Genomic DNA, 20,966 nt, shown 5'->3' with positions numbered 1-20,966 from the left:
AATAATCTGGCCAAATTCATTTACTTTGCAAATCAGCTAAGGTTCAGATATCATATGCCAAATAGGGAAGGAGTAACTAAAGCTTATTTTCTGTCCCTCAATTTAAAATTCTTTCTTTGATATATTTTACTGAAACTTCTTCCCTGAAAAGAAGCATGGAACCAATCTGTAAGGGCTTCCTTCCTATTTACTTGCTGCATTATAATAATCTGGAATCTCTTCAGGCCAAAATGGCTTCTTTCTAAAAATTCAAATTCTGGTTTAAGAGTTATTTTCACACCAAATTAGAACAACCTTTAAAATATTGCAGAATATGAAACTACCCATTGTTTGGAAAAGAGAGAAAAAGCCAAATCAAACAAATAAGAGATCCTCTGGTAATCCTGACTCCTGCCCTCAGAACTACTGCAAACAGTTTGGAAATTTCTTTCCTTCCAGATGTCACAAATCTATATGGGTTCCCAGAGTTCCTCTTCTTCTTTAGACTGCAACTGCATCAGTTTAAATAGGTGTTTTATCAACCATCTCCACAGAAAACTACATAATATAGTACATGTGAATAGTAGTGCAGAGTAAAGAAAAACGGTAGAATAAGGGACATAACCTAAACATAGTTTATCAAATTGCAGACATGGCCCATTACTCGGTTTTGAAATCTAATTTTTGGATAACAATTTGAATTTTTTTTTGGCACTTAAAAAAATGAAATAGTGCATTGTATTGTTAGGTACAAAAGTAAAGGTAAGTATTAATGAATTGTTTTACATACTTGGCTTTTCTTTTTTTAAGAGATTTTATTTATTTATTTGACACAGAGAGAGAGTGCACAAGCAGGGGAAGTGGGAGAGGGAGCCACTGATCAAGAAGCCTGATGCAGGGCTCAATCCCAGGACCCTGGGATCATGATCTGAGCATAAGGCAGACACTTAACCAACTGAGCCACCTGCTGCCCTTGTTTTGCATATTTGTGCAAACGTGACTATATACAGGCTGGATCATAATATAATACATATTTCTTACCAGAGTCATACACTGAGAAATACTGCTTTGAATACAGTCTGTTCCTTTGCTACCTACGGTGGATTGACCTATATGAGTAAGGAATATCTTTGTCTTAAACCTTACAGACTATTCCAAAAAGAGGTAGCTATTCTAGATGGATTTCAACAATTCAGACACGAATTACTCTTAGAGCTGGCATCTCAGGTTGTCCTACAAATTAAAAAGGCAAAAGAGTCCATCACTGTAAAAACTATCTTATCTCTCTTCATTTTCAAATCTTGTTGAGGCAGTATCACAAACACACTGATGCGTGGCAGAGATAATTTTAGAGATCACTCTTTTACATATTCATAGTAATCTAAGTACTACCTTATATGCATTTGTGAGAGCTACAAAGATTGAATTCAGATGATACTTTGTTCTAAGTGTAAACTTAAGAAATTAACTTCATTATTTTTATTTTGAAATCTACTACAGAGAAAATTTAAGGACGGATATACCAAAGCAACAAACTATATAGGTAAGAAATCTTGAAATTCTAGCCAGAATATATATTTCATCTTTCAGAACTAAATATCCATAAAAAGATATTAATTTTCTATTCAATTTCTGTGAGTGACTTTCTAATAACTAAAAATTCATTCACTCACACTTAAAATTATTTTAACAGATCTTTATGTAAAATGACAAAAATAAAGCATTTATTTTCCTAGTCTTAGATGAATTATACTACCTAAGAAATATACACTTGAGCAATAAATTTTTTTTTGCTTATACAGTACTATGATGAGGGTTTGGAAAACACCTTTAAGAAGTCCTCTAAATTATGCAGTCCTCTAAAACAAAGGAAAACTCAGTTTTTTTTAATTTATTTATGATAGTCACAGAGAGAGAGAGAGAGAGAGGCAGAGACACAGGCAGAGGGAGAAGCAGGCTCCATGCACCGGGAGCCCGACGTGGGATTCAATCCCGGGTCTCCAGGATCGCGCCCTGGGCCAAAGGCAGGCGCCAAACCACTGCACCACCCAGGGATCCCGAAAACTCAGTATTTTAAAAAACAAACTGAAATTATCTAGGTATTGCATTTTATTCCATGATAATGTACATTTAAGCCCAATGACATCACCAATAAATTGAGAGGAAAAGCCTATTTTAAAAAGATCCTACTTCTAGCCCTTAAATCATGTCCACTACTATGGCTTCTTGACACTGCCAAATTCTAAAAGACAAGACACTCAGTTTTTGACTAAAGAGGAAGATTACAGAAGCCCTCAGACACTGAACTAGGAAGAGAGTATCAAAATAAATCTCCTTTCTTCACCACAAAGCATAATCTAGCATTTCAAAAATGAAACATTTAAAATTATCAAAATCAGATCTCAAGAAATAAGACAGGAAGTTAGGATTAGTTTTTTCCTTCTCCCTCATTATAATATCCATGGCAACAAGGCAATATCCATGACAATTTATACACTTATCAAGAAGGAAGCAGAAGTGCCCTGTGTTCATCCTGAAAACACCAACTTTATGGCCACTCTGAAGTCTATTTAGTTTCTATAGCAAAATATATTTTCACTCTTTACTTATATGTAAAAAATTTAAATGTATACATAGATAAGCTTGCACATATATATATACATATATATGTGTGTGTATATATATATATGTATATATATTTGTCACCAGATTAATGTTAGAGAAGAACTACATGAGGACTCCCAAGTATATTCTAGTTAAACATTGTGGTTAACAAACAGATGTGTAATAGATTATGTATGCCTTCATGACAATCTCTTCCAAAAAGAAAAAAATCCTTAAGAACATAATCTGATTTCTACCAGACTTATATTAATACTTACTAAGTACTATTTGCCAAATGTTTTCAGGATATAAATATAATAAACCTTAAACCAAAATATTAATACACAAACTATTATTTATCCTTTGGTTCTACAGCATACCAATTTTGTTGTACTTTGCAAAGAATAACAAGATAAAATTATTAATAATATCTGAAATGTAGCTGTCATATAAATTATGTAATTTCTTAAAACCAAATTTTAGAAGATCTCAGAATAAACATAATATCATCTTATTAGGATTTGGGGGCAAGGATATAATAAGGTGTGATAATAGTAAATTAAGACCTCGCTTAAAAAAAAAAAAAAGCCACAATAAAAAGAGAGCTTCTGACCACATTTTCCCTCATGTAACTGTCACCACTTTGATATTTCACATTTAGTTTAGATGTCAATCAATATGTATAGAATCCTTCCACTTTAAATTCTCCTGCTACTAAAAACATTATGCAATTTGCCTTTTAATAAGTGAGGAATGTAGTCAACTGTTAATTAATAAAATTAGGTAATTTATAATTAAACAAAACTTTCTAACAAGCAAGAATACACGTCTACTCAGATAAAGAAATTTTATGTTTCTTAGACTTCTACTGAGCAGATGTCTCATTCAAATTATTATCCACAGATTATAAATGAATAAAAAAAACCCTAGTTTCCAACTCCTACATTTCCTACCTTTTTACAAAAGAGAAATAAGAGCTGAGCCCCTAAAATGTGATTCACTATGCTTTAGTTGACCAATTAATGTAGATAATAGCATTAATACATATTATAAGACTAGGAAAGCTATATAATTTCCTAAATTCTAGAGGTAATTAAAAACTTTTTTCTAAAGCTGACTATATCTTGGGGCACCTGGGTGGTTCAGCTGATTAAGTATCTGACTCTTGATTTCAGTTCAGGTCATGATCTCAGGGTTGTGATACTGAGCCCTTCATGAGGCTCCCTGTTCAGCAGGGAGTCTGCTTGGAATTATCTCTCTCTCTCTCTCTCTCCCTCTCCTTCTGCCCCTCCCCCTACTCACACATTCTCTTCTTCTCAAATAATAAAATCTTTAAAAAACAAACAAACAAACAAACAAACCTGACTACATCTCAAATATGCCATAACTAGTTTGATATGATTTGTCCAAAGGCTCCATAAGTGGCTAAAGTAGCTATTCTCCTGATAGGGCTCCTTCCCCTGTACCATGATTCCTTTTCCTTAACAATTTCTATTTATCACAAATTAGATTCAAAATTATCCAATGCTTACATGGTATCATTTTTCCAACAGCAACAAAGACACACTGCAAAAAAAGGAACCCCACAATCTGATAGATGGGATAAGGCAAGTACCCAAATAATTTCAACACAAGGTAGAGTATAAAGACGATATGAAAGGTGTGAGATGAAACTTACACCATGATGGTGGTCATTGGATGATTAGGACTTCAAAAAGACAATAATATTTATTTTGAAGTCTGTAAGAAAGATAGGAAGCAGCCCAGCAGGTAGGAGTTAGTTTTAAAAGTAGTAAGAAAATTGAGTATGGGAAAGCAAAAAAGACAGTGGACGCATCTGACGAACCTATGGGTCTAAATGTACAGAAACAATAAAAGATAAATTTGAAAAAAGTTAGCTAGGGCCACACTGTGGAAGGACATGAACAACCAACTAGAGATAGTAGTTAGATAGGATACCAATTTTCAAAGAGAGTAGCCAAAGCAAGATATTACTCCTAGGAAGTGTTATGCATAAGAACTGTACTGAGAAAGAAAATGATTATTACCATTGTAAGCATGGGGGTATGTTGGCTGTGACATGATCAGAGTAGTACTTTAGCAGTGTAAGGCAGAAACCAAATAATGAGCAGCTGAACACCCCAAGAAATGTCTTTACAATCAAGAAAACCAGGTCATGTTCCCCTCAGAACAGGATTTAACAGCCTAGAGAAACTGTTCCTAAAAAGGTGCATACATAGTCCATGAAGAAGGTATCCCCAGCTTGACCTTTAGCTATACAGTCATTTACAAACCCTTGTTTTACAGTTAAAACCCTCCTTATTGGTTTTTCAGTTATATTACGGGAAAGGGCATGCAGAGTGGGAAACTGGTTATATAAACTTCACTGTCAGTCAAGGAGCTCTCAGCCCCACCCCACTGTAAGTCACAGGTCTTCCCAGTCCAGAAAAACCCAATACATATCCAACCCCCAAACAAAGTAGGGGCCGATTTCACCTCACAGAAGCTGCCCACTCTCCCTTAGATAGTGTACTGTTGTTGCTTAATAAAACTGTTCCCTGTTTTCCCTTTGGGCACCAATCTCTAATTCTTAATTGCTTCAGGCGAAGAGTGGAGACACAGCACTTTCTGCACAGACAGTAGGATTAAATTAATTTACTCCCTCATTACAACTTGAAATCTGAAATATATTTTCTAATAAGTTACTCAATAACATTACAATTACCAGAATACTACTCTCATCTGGATACCTGTTGAAGTCTTTATAATAGGATTTCACCTTTACTGAAATTTTTAGTAAAAATTTATGAATGACAAGTTACTCAAAGACTATTGGGTTGTACTTCATCATATATTCTATTATAAGACTGAGTCATCTTTATTGCTTACCCTGTAGTCTCAACTGCCTAATACCAGTATATTAAAATAAAAATAAAAATCACTGTCTTAATTCCTAAGATATACTGATTGTTGTCATTACTATATATGTATGTGTATGCTGTCACAACCAAATTATATACAACCTTGCTTAAAACTATTTTATATAAGAAATAATCTTGCATGTAACTCATTTATTTGCATATCTTATTTTGTTTTACTAAGAATCTTGTTAAAGTTTCCTTTTTTCTTCTTTACCATTTTTTAATGTACTTATAAATCTTTTTCACATTAAACTTTTCAATACATAGTGTACTCTGTTTTTGAATTTAATATTCCTTCATAAGTTGAATTTTTGGGTTCAATTTGGAACTGTAATCTACATTTTATTTCTCCAATCATATGGACATCTTTCAGTAAATGATTTTTTACATGGCCTAGGGACAGTACAATCCCAAATAATTTTCACTGGGCTGGAAAATTTGAGATTTATATAAATTTCAAAACGAGAAGGAACCTTCAGAGACATTTACTCAATTCATTATGTGATGCATAAAATATCACTGTAACATCTCTCTTACATGGTCATTTTCTCTATAATAAAATTTTCTAGATATGGTGATACAGCATATTCCATATTTTGACAATGCTAAAAATACTAGAAAGTTTCCTCTTTAGGCAGCTTGCAACATTTAGGCACTTACCCCTATTCTCCATGATAGAGCCACGCAGAAAACAAGTGAGAAATGATTAAGTGGAGCTTTGACCCTCTCAGCAGGCATATCAGACCACTAATTCACATCAAGTCCTCAGTCATCTAAAATTCCCTGACATTTTCCTTTGTGATATTATATTCAGGATAGCTGAGGTTTGGATGCATTTACTTTGGAATTTTACTTTTGTACAATTTGTTGGAATTTTTAAGATTTTCTGAGGAACTGTTCTGTCATGCAATGTCTTAACTAATCTATGTTGCTTGGTTATTTGAAAATTTGGACAATATGACATTGATGTGCTCAATTAATCCAAATGCTGAAAAGAACAAAATCCAGGATTGAGTCCCAAAGAATGCAGCAAACTCCCTCGATACTAACATCAATTCTATTAAGTGGATTATTTCTGGTATAGCTGTCCATCCAGTTCACAATCTACAATTTGCTCATCAGGCATACCTGTCTACATCTTGACCAGAAAGATATCTAAGAATCTCAAACAATAAGCTTAGTCTGACAGAAATTGTTCCCAAGAAATCCATGTAAGCACCTAGTGAGTGCTGTTAACACTCTGAAAAAAGTAATTAAAAAAAAATCTCATTTGAATTTTGCACAGAATTCACATCAAGCTCAATGATACAAGCATCCATAATCCACGTACATTTTCCTTCTAAGAATCTGGACATTTGCCTATCTCTAATCTTCTAATTCTTACCTCAGTTTGCACAGTTTCTCAAAGAATGACCTAATATGCTTTATACATTAGGTCTACAAGGTTTTCCACAATTTAACATAAACATCAAATGCCTACATTGGTAAAATAATAGTTACTTTGCTTACTTTTTGTGAGGATTAAGTAAAATAATAGAGTCCTTTTCATAATGGGGGAGATACATAATAAATACTTTCATAAATGGCAGTCAGTGGTGTTGTGGTGGTAGCCTTTACAGTTATATGCCAGGTTCTATAAAGCACTACGGATACAAAGATGAATGAGACTTGGTTCCTAATCTTCAGAAGCCCATATTCTAATCAAGCAAACAGACATAAACATAACTGTGGTTCAGTGTGGATTAGCACAATGACGGTGTTTAAAAAAAAAAAAAGGAAGCCTTCTGGAAAGTCACAAGAATGTCATGCTTAGAAGCTCAACACGTGTTTGAATAACGCATTATGAGGTGGGTGACTCTATGTCCCAGTTTGCTCAGGACATCTGCAGTTAATGCCTCTTATTCCAACTTGACTATTAATAGTACCTGGTTTCACTCTTAAAAGTATCAATTTAAAACACTCAGGTGTAAAGGGGTTCCTCTCGTTCTAGCAATGGCAAACTCCTTGAGGACATAATGATCTTTCAAAGTTTTGTAAGACTGGGGACCACATGCAAATGCCTAGCCAGCCTCTCAGTAGTAAATTAGCAAGATTGGAAAAAGAGTCAGTAATTCCAAAACAAGGAGTAGGCTGTATCTATACCTCTGTCTTTAACATTCATCTTGCTATTTTATTATTGCCTCATACAGTAGCCTGGAGGTTCAGAGAAAGAAAAAGAGTTACTTATAATTACTACTTAATAGCAAAATATAACTGAAAGAAAAAAAATAAGTAGAGTACAGTTGGAAGGGGCCACCACCTTGCCCATCACATAACACATGTTATGGGAAGCAAGTACTACACCTTTCACAGATGACCTGCTTCTGGGTCAGAATTTTATATGTGGATAAGCAGCTCCCCTCACAGCAATCCATGCAAAGTCAGCCCTCAACACAAGAATTTATAAAAATAATAACAAGAAATACAAAGAAAAATGAAAGGAAAATTAGCCAAACACCTAAGTCTAAACCACGCTTGGACACTTCCCAGCTGTGTGCTTTGAGTAAGTTAGAGTATCTCTGAGCAGGGTTAGCTTCATGGGAGTAACCAGAGAGTAACCAGAGAGTCCCACAAAAGGTTTAACAGCTATTGCATCTTGAACTTCTTCATTTTATCTTTGAACTTGATTTTGTAAATCCAATAAGACAATGAAACATAAGCACAGAAGGTATGTGCAATATGTGCCCTTGGCTGCCCGTTTGCATACAGTGGTCATGATGTTTTATGAGCACAGAATTTCTGTGTAAGGACCCAAGTGGGTACAATGTAAGCATATTAGGCCTACAACACGGTAAACAGGATATCAAGAGCCCTAAAGAGGCCGGGCTTTCTCTTTCCATAAGAACTTAAAAAGCAGAAGGCAGTAGTATTCTAAGAAACAAGACAGACCAAAGACTCCTATCCTTTCTTACTCATGTCACTTCCCGTATCAGCCAACCATTTACAGTAAAAATGATGACAGGAGAGAGAAGTACCTTTCCTTTCAGTGCTTCCTTACTCACCAGTTAATCAAAAACATGGAATATGTACATATTAAGAAGTAAAATAAAAAGAGTATAGTTTTGGGCATTATTCTCACTATTGTGGTAATAACAAAATATCCATGCATATACAAGCTAAGAAATACCAAGGGTGTAAATTTGATGATTCCAAATATGAGTTAAAGCCTCTTATAATTACAGTTAAAACCTGCGTTACAACATAAAGATGAATGGTAAAATTTATGTTGATGTAAATTTTTTATTTTTATTTATCTAGAACATTATTTTAAGGTAAACTCTACTCCCAATGTGGGGCTCAAACTCATGTATTTAGAACAACATTAAATAGCAAATAAAAGACACCTTGATAGTTGAGAGAATGTAGAAGAAACTTAAAAAGCTCTGTATTTTAGTATATTTAATGGTACTTTTTTCTTTTTTTTAAAGTTATAGCTGGCTCTGTCTCTGAGCCTTAGCTTTTGATTAGTACAATAATAACTGTCATATTGATGCTATGACTGCCAAAATAATAAGATAAATAAAACAACACTTTCAGTTTCTGGTCTGGCAGATAAGCAGCTTGAAAGTCACTACTTCATCCTAACAAGTAAAAGCTGAACAAACTGAAAAATTAACAACTCTTCTTAGATTCATCAGAGAAGTGAGGTTGCAGACAAACAGCAGCCCCCAAAATTGGAAAGAAAGCATACAGAGAAATTCACTTTTTGGAGCAAAAACTCAGCACCAGGGCAGAACCTGAATTGTATGTAATTGACAAAGTGCTGAAAAGACTCTCAACCTGAGCATCAAAAACTGCAGAGGGATCCTGTCCCGTGGGGGTCCTCACATTTCTGAATTTTACCAAGGTTCTCTTAGTGAAGAGTAGGGAGAAACTTCCTTTGGTTTTGTCATGGTATGGGGAAAAGTAGAGCCCAATTTATTGGAGCTTTTTCAGTATCTAGCTTACCTGGGAGAAGGGAAATAACCCATTTAGTCCCACTCCGGCCATCCTGTTCCACCTAAGGTAGGAATAGAGGTACTGGAGTAGTTCACTGCACAGGGACACAGGCTCACTAAAAGGTAAAACCTAATCACAGGACTACTGAATGTCTCTTTTCTTTGCACACTTCACCAACACATTACTAAAGTCCTATTTATCAGAGTTCCTGTCATCCTATATGTACATTATACTTAGCATTCAAAAAAAAAATCACAAGGCAAACAGAAAGGAACAAAACAGTTTGAGAAAAGTTTTTAATTAGCAATAATCACGCCTCGAATAAACCTCATTGGCTATGATGCTGCCACTGTGCAAAGCTAGGAACAAAACAGTTTGAAAAGACAGACCAAGCATCAGAACCAGACTCAGATATAGCAGAGATGTTGGAATGAATTATCAGACTGAATTTAGAACAACTATGATTGCTAAGGGTTTTAACAGCAAAAGTAGATACATACAAGACCAGAGGGATAATATTGGCAGAGAAGTGGAAACTCTGAGAATCAGTGCTATAGATCAAAAACACAATAACATAAATGAAGAATGCCTCTGATGGACCTTGTTAGTAGAGTGGACATAGCTGAGGAAAGAATCTCTGAGCTTAAGAATATGTCAATAGACATTTCCAAAATGGAAAAACAAAGAGAAACAAACTGAAAAAGAAACAATATTCAAGTGGGACAAATATAAAAAGTATAATATACATATTTTTGGGGTATGAGACGGAGAAGAAAGAGAAAAAGGAAGAGAAGAAATATTTGAAGCCATAATGATTTAAAATTTACCCAAATAAATGTTGAACACCAAACTGCAAATCCAAGAAGGTCAGAGAACACCAAGCAGGATAAATGCTAAAAAACAAACCAACAAAAACCTTCCACCTATCATACAATTTTCTAACTACAGAAAATAAAAGATAAAGCAAAAATTCTGAGAAGAGAGGTTAGATGGCAGAGGAGTAGGATGATCCTAAGTTTGCCTCCTCCCTCAAATACAACTAGATAAATGTCGAATCATTCTTAACACTCAAGAAATCGATCTGAAGTCTTAGAGAATAAAGCTGCAGGTCTACAATCTGGAAAAATGACCCAGGAAGGAAGGAACTGTAGAGGGTTGATTTGTGGAAGAAAAGAGCCAGAGGGGGGATCCCTGGATGGCGCAGCGGTTTGGCACCTGCCTTTGGCCCAGGGCGGGATCCTGGAGACCCGGGATTGAATCCCACGTCGGGCTCCCGGTGCATGGAGCCTGCTTCTCCCTCTGCCTGTGTCTCTGCCTCTCTCTCTCTCTCTCTGTGTGTGTGTGTGTGTGTGACTATCATAAGTAAATAAAATTAAAAAAAAAAAAAAAAGAGCTAGAGGTACTCACCAGGAGAAGGAGCCCTGATCATGGAGGGAGTAGTGAAAGAGAAAGAAGAGAGAAAGTGGTGTTGGCGGGGGAGCTAGGTAGAACACTGAAAACACACACAGGAGACTGCTAAGAAAACTACTCCCAAAAACCACAGACAAGGAAAAACAAAACAAAACAATACAAAACAAAACACTGAGAGGGAGAAAGGAGAGGGTAACAATACCACCAGTTTTCTATAAACAAGAGTACAGATTCTGAAGTTTCAGAGGTCTGAGACATTGCTAGGTTTATGCCTGGGTCGCTGAGCAGTGCTCTAGTGGGAAAGAAAGCTGGAGACTTACCAGGAGGCAGTCTGAAGATCCGCAGGGTCACAAGGGGAAAAGCAGTTCCTCTCTTTGGGGTGCATTTGGTAGAGGTGACACAGCCTCTGTGGGGGCAAAGGACCCTGTGGGAGCCATCAACCTATCCCTCTCACCAGTATGAGAACAGACATCTGCAGAGAGCAGCAGACCCTGGCCCCAACTGTATGTTGCAATTTACCATAAACTTTGAACCAAGATGCAGTTGTGTGACTGCCTTCCGGGACAAGCCAGCACCAGCCACAGTGCAGGGAGATCTTCTCCCAGAAGATCAGTGCAGGTCCCTGCAGCAGGGGATCTTTGAAGTGTGGGATTTTGACATTCAACTGCGCCTGAAACAAAACACAGGAATGCTGCACCACTGGGCAGCTGGGTAGCTCTGACACAGGATGAAGGCAAGGATCAGGGACACAAGAGGGGTCACTGTTTGCCTGTGAGGGCTTACTGAAGAGGGGTGACTCGCATTTCCTTCCCTGGAGAGAACCAGGCAAAGCCATTTTCTTCTGAAGCCTGCCACTCTGACCCACCTCAGTGAGCTAAACAATGCCATCAATTAAATGAGGAAGCTGAAACTACAAGCCCAGCCCTACTGTGCCCTGCAGGTACGTTTCCACCAGGGCAATTCCACCTATTAATCAGAGCAGCAAGACTCTCCCCCAAAAGACGAGCAAAAACCCCTCACACATACCAAGTCTACCCATCACCCTACTAATCACTGAGTGCTGCAAAGCTTCAGCTCTAGGGGAACAGGTTCAAGTACCCTTTGGGGTTTTTTTCATTTCTTTTTTTGTGGTTATAGAAAAAGGTTTTTTTAATATTTTTATTTTTTAAATTTTATTTTATACATAATTTTTAATTTTTTCTTTTCTTTCTTACTACATTTTCTCTATCAAGCTTCTCATAAAAAAGCAAATAAAAACACATCTAGGATCTAGCTTCCTTTATGTATTTTATTAATTTTTTAAAAATTTTAAACTTTTATTCAGCTTTTTTCCCCTCCAAAATGACAAGATAGAGGAATTCACCCCAAAAGAAATAAGAAGAAGTGATAACCAGAGACTTAATGACTACAAATACATGTAATATGTCTGAACTAGAATTTAAAACAATTATATGGATACTACTGGATTTGAAAAAATCATAGAAGATACCAGAGAATCCCTTATTGCAGAGATAAAAGAACTAAAATCTAGTTGGGCTGAAATTAAAAATGCTATAACCGGGGATCCCTGTGTGGCGCAGTGGTTTAGTGCCTGCCTTTGGCCCAGGGCACAGTCCTGGAGACCCGGGATCGAATCCCACGTCAGGTTCCTGGTGCATGAAGCCTGCTTCTCCCTCTGCCTGTGTCTCTGCCTCTCTCTCTCTCTCTCTCTCTCTCTCTCTCTGTGCGACTATCATAAATAAAAAAATAAATAAATAAAAATTTAAAAAAATAAAATAAAAAATAAAAATGCTATAACTGAGATACAAACCTGAATGGATGCCATAAAAATGAGGATGGGCAAATCAGAAGAACAAATCAGTGATACAGAAGATAAAATTATGGGGGCATCTGGATGGCTCAGTTAAAAATCAGACTTAATTTCAGCTCAGGTCGTTGATTTCAGGGACCTGAGACAGAATCCCATTTTGGGCTCTACAGTGATTCTCTCACTCTCCCTCTGCCCCTCCCGAGCTCATGCTCTCTCTTAAAAACAAAACAAAACAAAAAGCAAAAAATATAAAATTATGGAGTTGTAAAGAAGAGGGAAACAAAGGTAATGAATCAGGAAGGCAGACTTAGGGAACTCAATGACTTATTAAATGGACTAACATTTGTATCATAGGATTCTTAGAAAATGAAGAGAAATAAAAAGGGGCAGAAGGTTAATTCAAGAAAATTATAGCTGAAAACTTCCCGAATCTGAAGAAGGACACAGTCGTCAAAATCCAAGCAGCACAGAAAACCCCCATTAAATTCAACAAAAGCTGATAATTGCCATGGCATTTCACAGTGAAATTACAAAATATACAGACAAGGAAAGAATCCTGAAGGCAGCAAGAGAAAAATATGTCCCTAACCTACAGGGAAGACAGATCAGGTCACAGCATATCTGTCCACAGAAACTTGACAGGCCAGAAGAAAATGGCAGGAAATATTCAACATGCTCAATGGGAAAAATATGCAGCAAGGCCAATATTCAGAATAGATGGGAGAGAAAGTTTCCCACACAAACAAAACCTAAAGGAGTTCATGACCATTAAACCAGTCCTATAAGAAATTTTAAGGAAACTCTTTGAGTGGAGAAAAACGACCAAAAGCAACAAAGACTAGAAAAAGACCAGAGAACATCACCAGAAACACGAACTCTACAGGTAACACAATGACGTTAAATTCTTATCTTTCAATAATCATTCTAAATGTAAATGGACTAAATGCTCCAATCAAATGACACAGGGTGTCCAAATGGATAAAAAAACATGATTCATCTGCTGCCTACAAAAGGCTCATTTTAGACCTAAAAACACCTGCAGATTGAAAGTATGGGAACAGAGAAGCATCTATCATGATAACGGATGTTAAAAGAAAGCCGAAGGAGCCATACTTATATCAGACAAATTCGATTTTAAAGCAAAGACTACGATAAGAGATAAAGAAGGGCATTATATCATAATTAAGGGGTCTATCCATTAAGAAGATTTGATAATTATAACTATTTACGCCTACAACTTGGCAGCACTCAAATATATAACTCAATTAATAAACTCATGGACAACAAAACACTAATAGTAGGGGACTTGAACATCCCACTTACACCAATGGACAGATAATTGAATCAGAAAATCAACAAGGAAACAATGGCTTTGAATGACACACTGGACCAGATGGACTTAACAGATATATTCAGAACATCTCATCCTAAAGCAGCAGAATACACATTCTTTTCAAGTGCACATGGAACATTCACCAAAACAGATCACATACTAGGTCATAAATCAGCCCTCAAAAAGCACAAAAGGATTGAGCTCATACCACACATATTTTAAAACCACAACACTATGAAACTTGAAGTCAACCACAAGAAAAAATTTGAAAAGATCACAAATATGTGGAGGTTAGAGCACTTACTACTAAAGAATGAATGGGTTAACCAGGAAATTAAAGAACAAATTTAAAAATACATGGAAGCAAATGAAAATATTGTCATTTTGATAGCCCCAAACTGCTGGGATACAGCAAAAGCAGTCATAAAAAGGAAGTACACAGCAATACAGGCCTACCTTAAGTAACAAGAAAAGCCTCAAATATACAACCTAACCCTACACCCAAAGGAGCTAGAAAAGGAACCACAAATAAGCCAGCAGAAGAAGGGAAATAATAAAGATCAGAGCAGAAATAAATGATACAGGTCAATATCCCTAATGAACATGAGTGCAAAAATTCTCAAGATACTAGTAAATCAAATCCAACAGCACATTATAAGAATTATTCACCATGATCAAGTGGGGTTTATTCCTGGGCTGCAAAAGTGGTTCAATTTTGTAAGTCAATCAACATGATACATCATGTTAATAAAAGAAAGGATAAGAACCATAAGATCCTCTCAATAGACTCAGAAAAAGCATTTGACAAAGTACAGTATCCATTCATGATAAAAACCCTCAACAGGGCTAGAGTTAACAGCACAAGAAACAACAGGTGTTGTGAGGATGCGTAGAAAGTAGAACCCGGTTACACTGTTGGTGAGAATGCAAACTGGTGCAACCACTCTGGAGAACAGTATGGAATTTCCTTCAAAAACTTAAAAATGAAAATACCCTACAACCCAGGAATTGCACTACTGGGCATTTACCCAAAAGATACAAAAATACAGATTTGAAGGAGTACATACAACCAGATGTTTACAGCAGCATTGTCAACAAATGCCAAACTATGGAGAGAGCCCAAATGTCTATCGACTGATAAATGTAAAAAGAAGATGTGGTATGGGGATGTCTGGGTGGCTCAGGGGTTAAGCATCTGCCTTTGGCTCAGGGTGTGATTCTGGGATCCAGGATTGAGTCACATTGGTCTCCTTGCTGGAAGCCTACTTCTCCTCTGCCTGTGTCTCTGCCTCTCTCATGAATAAATAAATAAAATCTTAAAAAAAAAAGATGTGGTGTGTGTGTGCATATAATATATATTATATATAATGGAATATTATATATACATATTATATATAATGGAATATTACTCAGCCATCAAAGAGAATGAAATCTTGCCATTTGCAAAGACATGGATGGAGCTAGAGTGTATTATGCTAAGTGAAGTAAGTCAGAGAAAGACAAATACCATATGATTTCATTCATGTGTAATTTAAGAAACAAAATAGATGAATATATGCAAAGGGGTAAAAGAAAAGAAAAAAAAGAAGAGAGGGAAACAAACCAAACAAAAGAGAGGGGATGTGCTAGATAGATAATGGATATCAAAGAGGGCACTTGTGATGATGAGCACTGGGTAATGAATCACTGGATTCTACTCCAGAAGGCAATATTGCACTGCATGTTATCTAACTAAAATTTAAATTAAGAAAAGAAAAAAGAAACATTTCTATAAGAAGACAAAGGGAGAATAATACTTATCTATTGGGGAACAAAGATAAAGATTACACTGAACTTCTCCTTAGAAGAAAGGCAAGCAAGAAAAGATTGGAGTCAAATATTTTAAAGTAAAACAAAAACAAAACAAACCCCAAATTTAAAGTATTGAAGGGCAAAACCCCACAATCCTAGGATTCTGTAGTCTGCAAAATCACCCTTCTAAAGTAAAGGAGACATAAAAGATTTTCTCAGACAAACAAGAATGGAGGGAATGTGTGGCCCATACACTTGCCTTACCAGAAAGGTCTAAGTTCTTCAGAGCGAAGGGAAATGATAAAGGTCAGAAACTTAAAACTACATAAAGAAATGCAAACCATAAACAGGTAAAGGTAAAATAAGATAAATACTGCAACAGTGCTTTGTAAACTTTAAAAATAAAAATATAAACATTTGAGATTAGTGTTACTATTATAACTGAACTCTTTCCTCTCTCCTTCCTATTATCTCAGAAGCTGATAGCTCTACATACCATTTTATCATCAGGTACTATGATCAGAACACAGCACTGCCAAATTATTTGAGTGCTACTATATACTCTGTCAGCCTGCTTTATCATACACCTTACACTGTTTCAAGGTTTCCTTTATAGACAGTTGTAAATTCTAGAAATTGTAGCAACTTATTACCATATCACAAGAAGTCTGTAGAGAATTTCACTCTTTCACTGTTTGCAATAATGTGGTATAATAAATCTATGGTGAAAACTGAAGTTCAGCATCAGAAACCATTCACTTAATTTTCAAACACAGAGGATGTTTATTTAAAGTTCTTACTTTCAATAAAATATTTAACAATAAAATAAAATCACTGTTAGTAAAGAATAGAACTAATAATATATAGCTACTTTATTTCAGAATGTTACTTTATATAGTTATTAGTAAGGTAACATTAGTTGATAGTTAATATGTTAATAGGTCTAAATTCATGTTTTAAGTATTTTAGTAACTTGGTAAGAATTCCATTCAAAGGTATTATTTGATGTTACCACAACCATGGTAACAACTTACATTTATGGAGTTCACATGTAGTTAATCTAGTTTTTATTTTTTTACTTTTATTAGTTAATGTTAATCAACTTAAGAGTCATGTTAACATCTAGTTTTGGAGACTGTGCTCTTTCAGATAAAAGCACAATGAATTAAAGTACTGAACTGCTGGTATAGATACTACTACCACTATCACATCTACTCCTGACAACACTACTAGTATTAATTACCTATCTCCTTCCTCTCCCCTGCATTAGCTTCCATCCTAACCTAGTCTCTTTCTCTTCTGAACAATGGAAATTCTCTTTGGCACTTAGTTGTGGTTACTTCGGAATAATACTGTGCTATATTCCAATACTTTACTTCTAGTTTTATATCTTCTTTTTAAACTAAAGAAAAGGTAGAGAGCAGTAAGCTCATATCTTCTTAGTGATGCTAGTTTAGGGAGGAGCATACGGAAAAACTTTCAAGGCAGCTGAACATATCACACAAGTTATCACATATTTTATCAACAACCGATGAACAGATTACTTGTATGAAAAATTGTTAATTTCTAAAGTCAAAGACAAAAATAAAAGCTGCAACGTATTTCCTGCAGGATTCGGGTAAGCACAAATAGCCAACTGATAAAAGACAACTGCATCCTTCACTGGATATGCATACTTACTGCTAGTTCCAGATGCTTTATTACCCATTAGAGAAAGCTATTAAAAGGAAGTTATTGTTAGGTGGTAGGAACTAAAAAGGAGTGGGAGGAATGCCCCAAGGCAGAGTCCCAAGTCCTTAAGAGGTAATGATAGAGACAGTGAGCTGGAGGCAAGGGTGATAAATAAGCTACACAATAAAAGCCCAGGGGTGGTGGCAAAACATCCAGAGGTGACTTCCAAGACCTTGCAGCTGAAAGACTAGTGTAGATAGATAGCTGTGGGTGTTGAGCAAGTGCCCTCCTCTTCCACCTCTGCCCCAGGGAAACCTCTAAACTCTTAATAATTCATTTGCAGTGCAGGTATAGCCCCTCCCCACCACAGAGAAAGGCTGCCAGTAGGCTCTGGTACAATCCTAGCAGGGTCAAAACTCATCCTTCCAACCTATGGGAGGAATTCCCCAAATGACTGGACACAGCCTCCATCAGAGACCACCCCGCTGTATGTCATAGCTCCTCGCAGCCCAGAAAGACCCAATAATACCCAATCCCAAAACAATCTAGGGGCTGGTTCTACCTCAGAAAACCTGATTGCTCTCCCACCTTCATGGTGTACTTTTGCTTTAATAAACAAAGCATTGTGCTTGCTACTTTTCTTCTGTCTTTATTAGAGCACAGATCCCCATGTAAATCTTCTCATGGGGGAATCCAAGGACCAAGAACTCCATTCACACATCGCAGACTCTCCCACTGGTAACATTATCACTGGCAGAGATTCAGGTCAGAAGCTATGGGATTTAAATCCTGGCATTACTTACAGACTACATAATCACACTCAGCTCCCGTTTCTTCATCTAAAGAATAAGGTGGATGGATTAGATTGCTTATATCCTTACCAGCTCAAACATTAGTAGGAGACTACAAATAAAGTCTGATGTGGACCCTAAATATCTCCACTCTATATAAATGCATGTATGAGTAGTATGATGAGGAAGCAGAAGGCAAGCTGAGGGCAAAGCACAAGAGGACACCCCATACCCACCCCCCCATTCCCAGGTGGGTTATGTGTTTCCTCAGGCATTCCTGGTTGCCCTAAAGCTAAGGGAAGAAAAAAGCAAATGGTTAACTTACAGAGATCACAGTACTGGGCAGCCCTGGTGGCCCAGCGGTTTAGTGCTGCCTTCAGCCAGGGAGTGATCCTGGAGACCTGGGATAGAGTCCCATGTCAGGCTCTCTGAGTGGAGCCTGCTTCTCCCTCTGCCTGTGTCTCTGCCTCTCTCTCTCTCACTCTCCCTCTCTCCCTGTTTCTCATGAATAAATAAATAAAAAACCTTAAAAAAAATAAAAAAAGATCACAGCACTACAGGGAATGAATCTCCCTTGGTTCACAAATGTCTTAGTGATTTACAAGACAAAAATTCTTATCAATACCCTAACTTCCAGAGACCCATAACTCAATTTCCTGGAGCCCTAACACGACCCTCACTTCTATGAGTGATGTGGGAAACCGAGGCAGAAGAGAAAATAAACAAAATTTCTGACATACGGGTCTTGTCCCCATGCTTTAATAAAATCACCTTTTTGCACCAAGACATCTCAGGAATTCTTTCTTGGCCATAGGCTCCAGATCTCATCAACATTCCAAAACTACATCAAGTATGGTGCTGCTGGGCCTCATCAGGAGCTGGTGCATACATTTCCATACAGCCTATTAGCTACCTACCAGGAATCTTTAGTATAGGGAAACACCTTCCTAAATGGCAAGGCCCATATAGATATTCTAAGAAATATCATGAATATATTAATCAGTTTAGCTATCTCTGTATGAACAGATCCTCTCAGAACTGCAAAAATTTAGTAATAATTCATCCACCAGGACCATTTTGCTATAATAGTAATAGCTGTTAATTTTAAAAATACTTTTTATATTTTGGATAAATAATATTTTTCTAATATTACAGAGGTAGCTGTCTCCCTTATTTTTTTAATTTTTTTTTAAATTTTTTATTTATGATAGTCACACACACACACAGAGAGAGGCAGAGACACAGGCAGAGGGAGAAGCAGGCTCCATGCACCGGGAGCCCGACGTGGGATTCGATCCCGGGTCTCCAGGATCGCGCCCTGGGCCAAAGGCAGGCGCCAAACCGCTGCGCCACCCAGGGATCCCTCCCTTACTTATTTTTAGAAAATTTCCTAAGGGGGACGCCTGGGTGGCTCAGCGGTTAAGCATCTGTCTGTTTTTGGCTCAGGGTATGATCCTGGGGTCCGGGATTGAATTGCACATCGGGCTCCATGCGAGGGGCCTCTACCTCTACCTCTTCTACCTCTACCTCTGCTATGTCTCTGCCTCTCTCTTCTGAATAAAAATAAATAAAATCTTCTAAAAAAATTTCCTAAGGTAGATTATTAAAAGTATCAGCTGGAGGGAAAAAGAAAATACCGTAAACACTAAACTGTTTATACATCTTACTGTAGGCTCAGTGGCTGTGTTACTTGTTTTAAACCTAAGGATAATTCATCACCTCTGGCCTATGTTCATTCAACCCTACTCCATACAGTAAAGTGACCTGATAATGAGGAGCTTGCATAACAAAAATGTAAACAGCCAAGAATTTGGTCCTATGTAGCAATTTCTCTTCATTTCTTTTTACTCCTCTAAATTGTATCAGTCTTCCGGTTCAACCTTCCCAGCAATTTAATCATGAAGAGGATCATTTTTGCCAATCATCATTTTCCACAAGGACTGCTTACTCTATTGACAGTCATTTATTTAATAATGAAACCTCTACATGCTCAGCAATGTTCCAGGCACTGACAATCTACACTTGGCATTTGGGGGATGTGAGGGGGTGCAGAGTAGAGAAACGGACAATAACACAAATAATCACAAATAAAACAGTAGTCTTAATTGTCATAGGATAACTTAAAATAAGGTGTTGTAACGAAGAATGACTGTGGGCTACCTTGAATCAGGTGTACAAGGTAGGCATCTCTCTGGTGCTATTTAAAATGAAATCTGAAGACAAGAATAAGGAAGGCACCCTTGAGAAGATCTGGGAAAAAGCACTGTAGGCAGGGCAAAGAGTGCAAAGGTCTTCAGGTCACAATAAATCTGATTTGTTCTGGAAACAACAACAAAAAAAGAGATGGCTAAAGCAAAACAAATAAGGGAGAGAGTAGAAAGAGGTAAATCCAGAGACACAGGTAGGGGCCTAAGGCTTCACTGTATGACTCCACAAGGTCTATGGAGCTTAATGTCATTCTAAGTACAATAGAAAGTCACTGGAAGGTGTGAAGCAAGGAAGTAACAAGATCTGATTTACCATTAAAAAGACAAATGAGAGAAAAAGAGAAAACATTTAGGATGCTACTGCAGAGGAAAGATAATGGTGGCTTGATGTAGGATAGTAACAGTGAAGATGGAGAGAAGTACAGTTACTAGGATTTGCTACTGGAAGTGATGTGTCAGAGGTGGCGAGGG

General features: G+C 36.9%; 1 protein-coding gene and 1 pseudogene across 6 annotated transcripts in view; both read right to left on the bottom strand.

Moving 5' to 3' along the window:
- Positions 1-20,966, bottom strand: part of SMAP1 (small ArfGAP 1) — a 175,162-nt gene that overhangs the window by 25,824 nt on the left and 128,372 nt on the right. The gene's annotated exons all lie outside the window — the stretch shown is intronic.
- LOC112914261 (U4 spliceosomal RNA) lies at positions 9,716-9,843 on the bottom strand (annotated as a pseudogene).

Source organism: Vulpes vulpes, chromosome 1 (assembly GCF_048418805.1).
Source record: "Vulpes vulpes isolate BD-2025 chromosome 1, VulVul3, whole genome shotgun sequence".
Classification (NCBI taxonomy): Eukaryota; Metazoa; Chordata; class Mammalia; order Carnivora; family Canidae; genus Vulpes; species Vulpes vulpes.
The sequence above is the reverse complement of the archived record's forward strand: the minus strand, read 5'-3'. Positions and strand labels throughout refer to the sequence as shown.